The following is a 7,316-nucleotide window of genomic DNA, read 5'->3' on the forward strand; positions in this document are numbered from 1 at the left end:
AGTAAGCAATAAGGCTAGGCACCAATGGTTTACCCTAAGACATGTGTCTGTGGTGTTCCTGTGTGAGGGATCTACTTGGATGAATAAGCTCATTAGGGTGCTTTATCACTTGGTAACTTGGGTTAACTAACTCGAGATTATCAGCTGAAAGTCCACTATCAAGAGTAACCCTCACTACAGCGCATTTAGTAACCCAAAGAGGTGCTGAACACCAAGGTCTGAAGGAAAGAAAATAAATAAACTATATGCCTGTGGTGTGTATGTATGGGGGAGAGACTTGAGTAAGTAAGTCCTTAGGGGTGCTTCAACACCTAGCACCTTGAACCAACTGGTTCGGGAGTGTTGGCTGAAAGGTTATCCTAAAGAGTTGCCCCCTTACAAAACACTTAGCCTAAATAACACAAACAACCCTTGAAATAACAATAAAAGGATCAATAAATACAGGTCTCATGGGACATAACAAAGTGAGTAATTTAGGAGATGATAAAGGTCTGAAAGCCAGTAGTGGAATGAACCTAAGTTGCTATGCATGAAACCACCATAAAATTAGTAATATGACTTCCACAAGGATGACTCATTTCTTTGAAGATTCCAGTCATCATTCTCTTGTTCCAGTACTTGCTTAGGGACAAGCAAGCTTTAAGTTTGGTGTTGTGATGCCAGAGCATTTTGGCCAGTTTCACTGACCTTTTCTTTACTATTTTTAGGTAATTTCATGCATTTTCTTAGGAAATAAGTTAGTTTTGGGCAGATATTCACTCAGACCTTGATTCAAGCATACATTGTGCATTTTACATTATTTCATGAGGATTTTGCATGATTTTAATGACAAAATTGTATATAGCATTACCCATGACTTGGTCTAGAACTTTGATGCACTCTATTGCTTGATTTCAGGACCAAAGGAAGCAAGGAATGGGAGGTAACTTGCAAGAAGGGGCACACTTGAACGTTAGTGACAATGTTGAGTGTCACTAATGTTCTCGAAGGCTAACAAGGCAACGTTAAAAGCCACGTTAACCCAGTTAACGTGGGCTTTAACATGAGGCAAAGGGGTGCATGGCAACGTTAGTGACAATGTTAAGTGTCACTAACGTCCTCGAACTTGTATTTTCACTAAATGTTAAATACCCCTAACGTCTTGAGCTAAAGTCTATGCCCACTTCACACTATATCTCTGCAAGTAAGCCAAGCCCAATTGAAGAAAGGAACTGCTTCAAGCTCAAAGATCCAGAGGCCCAAGACTTGAAGAGCTAGCTAGAAGCTGAGAAGAGTAGTATATATAGGAGTAGTTTTGAAACAGAGAAGAGCTTTTTGGAGGAGCTAGGAAAGAGAACTACTCTTTGTATTTACTTTCTTTGACTTCTAGCTTTATCATGTATTCTCCATCTTTGATTTTGATTTCTAGAGCTATGAACAACTAAACCCCTTTCATTGGGTTAGGGAGCTCTGTTGTAATTTGATGGATCAATACTAATTTTCTTATTCTTCTTCTATCTTTCCTTTTTGATTTTACTTGAAAGCTTTAGATCTTCATCCAATTGGATAGTGATCTTGGAAAAGAAGCTATTCAAACATGGATCTCTTCGGATCCTTGAAAGAGGAATGAAGAGATTAGCTAGAAATGCTTTCTCATGCTGGACCAAATTGAGTGTGGATGGGTATGTGGCTATAACCCTCTAAGCATTTGATTTGGGAAGTGCATGTGGTATAATCAGTGACCACACTTCATCTCTTCTCATGAGCAATTGACCAAGGAATTAGCTATTGATCAAGATTTGAGAGATTGAATTGCAAGAAATTGTGATTCAATCACTTAAGATTGCCAAGGAGATCAATGAGTGCATTGATTGAGGAAGAGATGAAAATTAAATTGATCCGGAGAATGCAACATCTCCTAAGCCCAATGAACTCCCCATTTCTGATCTTACCCATTCTCTTTATTTTCTGAAATTTACTCTTATGAGCAATTCCCCCATTCCCATTTATAATTCTGCTATTTACTTTCAGTCATTTACTTTCCTGCCATTTTAATTTCTGCAATTATCAACTCTATTCATGGATTTGCTCAACTAGGTCATTCCTCTAATTAAAGTTGCTTGATCAATCAATCCCTGTGGGATTCGACCTCACTCTATTGTGAGTTTTTACTTGACGACAAATTTGGTACACTTGCCGAATGGGAATTTGTTGAGAGACAAGTTTTAACCCGATCATATATTTCCATTGTTTGATGTATGCATACACTTACATGATTGAGGCCTTTGTTTCACTTAGCTTACATACCCATATGGCCTTAACCCTTCATTATCCTATGCAAACCAATGTTGAGCCTATTTTACCCATTTGTTATTTACTTTAGCACATCATTAACTCTAAGCGTAAAACAATAATGTCCTTAATTTGAATCTTTGGTTAGCTTAGACTAGTGAAAGTGCTCATGAATTAAGTGTGGGGAAATTGGGATTGAAAATATCTAATTTGAGAATTGAGTATGTTAGACTTCTTGTGAAAATGTGCAAAACAATAGTTAAGCACATATTATTGCATTCAGTACTTTAATCATATGCATTGAAAAAAAAAAGAGAAAAAGAAAAGAAAAAGAGCAAACAATAAAAATAGGGACAAAATGCCCCAAAGTAAATGATAACAATGCATATGAGTTGTACTTAAATTTGGGATGCTTGAATATGTGCAAAACATGGTTAATGGATAGTTAGGTTGTGTATTTTAATTATATTATATGGATTGTCTTAAGTTAGGTGGGAAGTTTAGGTTAATTAAGGATTCAGATTTTAGTCCACTCAACGAAATACAATCCTACCTTGACCCTAACCCCATTACAGCCCTTAAAAGACCTCTTGATATGTGTAGTTGTGCATTAAATTTTTGTTGATTGTTAGATGAAGAGCAAGCCTTAGGAAGCAAGATTAGTAGAGAATTGAGAGAATCGATCCTTAAACACTTGAGTGATTAGAGTGTATACACTTCCGGTGAGGGTTCGATGCTCGATTCTTTGTCCCTGGCTTTTATGAGCTATCTTCTTCTTGCAAGTTATTTGTACTTCATTTTTATGATTTGAAAGAGTGGAATCCAGTTCATTTTTGTTCTTGAAGATTTATTTACTTTTAATCAAGTAGGTAAAAGCATTTTGCATTTACCTGCATTCATATAAATAGGTTGCATTTCATACATCCTACCATTCCACTTCACTCTTATAGTTTCTCTTGAGCTTAGCATGAGGACATGCTAATGTTTTAAGTGTGCGGAGATTTGATACACCACTATTTCGTGGTACATCTTGCGCTTAATTGAGTGGATTTTATCCACTATTCTCACACTTATTCATAAAAACTGCATGTTTTATATTTTCCTTCCTAATTTTGTGCTATGATTGAAAACATGTTTCTTTGTTCTTAATTTAACTAATTTTAATCCTCTTTTATTATCATTCAATGCCTTGATATGTGTGTTAAGTGTTTTTAGAGATTACAGGGCAGGAATGACTTAGAGGATGGAAAGGAAGCATGCAAGAGTGGAAGGAATACAAGAAGCCGAAGGAACTGTAAAGTTGTCAACCCTGACCTCTTCACACTCAATCGATCATAACTTGAGCTACAGAGATCCAAATGAGGCAGTTCTAGTTGCGTTAGAAAGCTAACGTCTGGGGCTTCGAAATGATATATAATTTACCATAGTGGCCATGCAGCTAGGTGACGCACACGCACACTTGCGCGCACACGCACATTGGCGAAAAATCCATCGACGTGCCGGCGCACATGGTGCGTACGCGCGACATGCGCGACGTACTGCAACTGCAGAAATCGCTGGGGGCGATTTCTGGGCTATTTTTAACCCAGTTTTGGCCCAAAAAATACAGATTAGAGGCTACAGAGTGGGGAAATCATTCATTCAACTTTTCATACACATAATTTTAGGTTTTAGATGTAGTTTCTAGAGAAAGATGCTCTCTCATCTCTTTAGATTTTGGATTCTTAGGTCTAGCTATTCTCAATTTAGGATTTCTCTTCTACTCTTATTGATTACTCATTGTTATTACTTTGATTTGTGAACTTTTGATGTTAGATTCAATTTCCCTATTAATGCAATTGATTGTTTGGATATTATTCTCTCTTGTTGCTTTTCTATGCTTTTTTGTTGTGCCTCCCAAGTGTTTGATAAAATGCTTGGTTATATTCTAGAGTAGATTTTTATCCTTTTGGCTTTGGTTGAGCAATTGGTGACACTTGAGTTATCAAACTCCTTGTTGATTGATAATTGGAAGTTGTTGATTAATTTGGATTCCACTAACTCTAGTCTTCCCTTGGGAGTTGACTAGGACCTGGGAAATCAAATTGATTTATCCACTTGACGTACCTTCATAGTTAGAGGTTGACCAAGTGGGAGCAATGAACAATTCTCATCAAAATTGATAAGGATAACTAGGATAAGATATCCAGTTCTCATACCTTGCCAAGAGCCTTTCTAGTTGTTAGTTTAATTCTTACTATTTACTTTTTCTTGTTTCCTATCCAAAATCCCAAAACACACTTTTCCATAACCAATTATAAGCACACTTCCCTGTAATTCCTTGAGAGAGGACCCAAGGTTTGAATACTTCGATTATCAATTTTATCAGGAGATTGTTACTTGTGACAACCAAGTTTTTGTACGAAAGGATTCTTGTTGGTTTAGAAGCTATACTTTCAACGAGATTTTATTTGTGAATTTCTAAACCGTCAAAAGTCTGATCGTCAGGTAGGATGTAAGATCCCAAATTTTGAAAAGTTATTAATAAATTATTTATGATCTATTGTATTTATTTAAGATTATATTTTTAGAGACTTTTATATATAAGTTAGGTAAATTCTTATTTATTATTTAGAGTTCTTATACTTTAAAAATAGTGAATATTTTATATGCATTACTTTTAAATATTTAGATTTTTAACCTTATTTTATAAATAAAGGAGAATTAATTTACTTATCTCCTATTTTTATTAAATTAGCATTTGAATGAAAATAATTTAAAAATTGTAATTGAAAAGTATTTTTGAGATGGATACTCTATATTTAATTTAGTTTTTAATAATTATTCTACTTTTAGTTATTTTATAAAATTATACTACTATTCCTATTTTTAACAAAAATACTGAAACTAACCCACACCACCCCGAACCCTGACATTACACTTATCTCTCTCACACTCACCCTCACCAATACACACACACGGTTCAGAAAGAAAGAAAGAATAGAAGAAATAAACGAAAGAAGAAAATGAAAGAAACAAGGAAATAGGAGGAAGGAGAGGGGGATCCGAGAGAGGGGAAGAGAGCACCGGGGAGGAGGAGCCGTCGCGCCACCTCCGCACTGCTCTAGACCACTGCCTCGCCACGACCGCGTCATCGTCTTGCCATAACCGTTGTCAGAGAGTAGAGATATGCGTAGGGGAGAAGCCGCCACTGACTTCGCATCTGTCACCACCGACCACGAGCCAGTGAAAGAGGAAGACGTCGATGCCATTCATGCCTGCTTTTGCCACCGTGGAGTGCATCGTCGGGAAGGGAGCCCAACACGAGAAGAGCAGCACGTGAAGGAGGGAGAGGGAGAGAGAGAGAGGTCCGAGATCTGCCCAACTGCCGTCGCACGCTCCGCTGCCGCCGCTGGTGATGGGTGGCCGAGCCATCGATGCTGAGAACCGCTGCTGGCGTCACCAATGACCACTGTCGGTAAGGTTTTGATTATTGGATTTCATTTCTTTTGAGTGTTGGGAAACGTTACAATCACTGCATGTTGGTTTCAGTTGCTGTCATCGGAGTTCGGTTGCCGGTGTCGCTTGAGGTGGCTGCTGAGGCTACCGCCAAACCGGTTCAGAAACCGCCGCTGCTTCGTTTTGTTATTACAGTAAGTATATCTATTTTGGAGACCCCGCATTAGTGTTCTATTATGTGTATTAGAGTCTTTTCGATATTAATGGTTTTAGGAATTAGTAACCAAGGATGCATGTTATTTTTTAAAGCTGTTGCGAAAGTGTGCGGGGCTGTAATTTGAAGCTGCTGTTGAATTCGGGTCAAGAGGAAAGGGATTTTTTGACACGTTTGGGTTATGGGAATCGACTTATCGAGTTAGGGACTTTTTTCAAAGAACTCAATTTCATAATTTGGAATTGTTATAAATGGATATTAATGTGATAAACGTACCTTTAGTGATGGTATAAGTCTTATGTATTGTTGGGCTATTTTAAGATGAATATGATTGATGTTTGACTGGATTGTGGTTTGGTTTTGTTAAACTGATGGTTGCTGCATTATTTTTCAAAGTTTCGAAAACGAGTTTGGTTCATTGAAAATGAGTTGAGTTTGAATATGTTTTCTTGAGGTATGAGAATGACATGAGTTTTCGGAATTAGCGTGATTTTAAACTGATTTGGTTTTGAACCCGTGGAAGGGGTTGCGAAATGGTTTGGTTGGAAACCGAAGAGGGTGGCAAAGTCTATGTTTTAGGGGAGATGTTACTGAATTTTTATGAGATTTAAGATTCTGTTTTAAAATATGATTTAGAAAAGGATTGGATTTGAGAGGTTCTTTTATTTGGTTCTTGATTTATTACAAAATAGGTGTTTTGAGTTTAATCTATGTAAGGAAAGTTTATGTCTTAAGTTTGATTTTAATATGAAAGGACCAATGCTTTGAAGTTTGGTTAAAGAAGTACCTTTGGAGGAGTTTTAGCGGATTTTAAAAGAAGTGAAACTTTAACTAATTAAATTCGTATTGCTTTTGAAGTATTCTTTAAATTTCGACTAAACAATTCCGAGCCTTTGGGAAGGTTTCCAATTTAAGAATGAAATGAAATTTGTTTTTGGGCTCAAATAATTTTGGTTTTGAAATTGGTTTGAAACTTTTGGCTTACATGCCTTGGTTTTGATTTTTAATCTTCATTTTAATTAATTTCAATTTATGTAACTATGATTCTGAGGATTTCTAAAGAATTTAAGAAATGAGGCAGGCTATTCTTTCCTAGAGTCTTGAGTCTTTGCCAAGGTTGTTAATTAATAACTAATTTAAAATAGTTAAACGAATGATTTAAAAGTGAAGGATTTAAGTCTTTTCAAAGAAAATTCTCATTCGATATGATATTCGAAAGTCTTTTGGATGTTTTGGAAAGTGTTACATAAAGTGGCTCCATTTTGAAAGAGAATTGATTTTGAAGAAAAAGTGGATTATGAACTTGGAATAATTTGAGATATGAGGATTTTGAATTTTGAGACAAAGATTAGTTTGATTCTGGTTTCTAAAGTAAAGTGATTTGAAGAAAAAG

This window comes from Arachis duranensis, chromosome 10 (genome assembly GCF_000817695.3).
Source record: "Arachis duranensis cultivar V14167 chromosome 10, aradu.V14167.gnm2.J7QH, whole genome shotgun sequence".
Lineage (NCBI taxonomy): Eukaryota > Viridiplantae > Streptophyta > Magnoliopsida > Fabales > Fabaceae > Arachis > Arachis duranensis.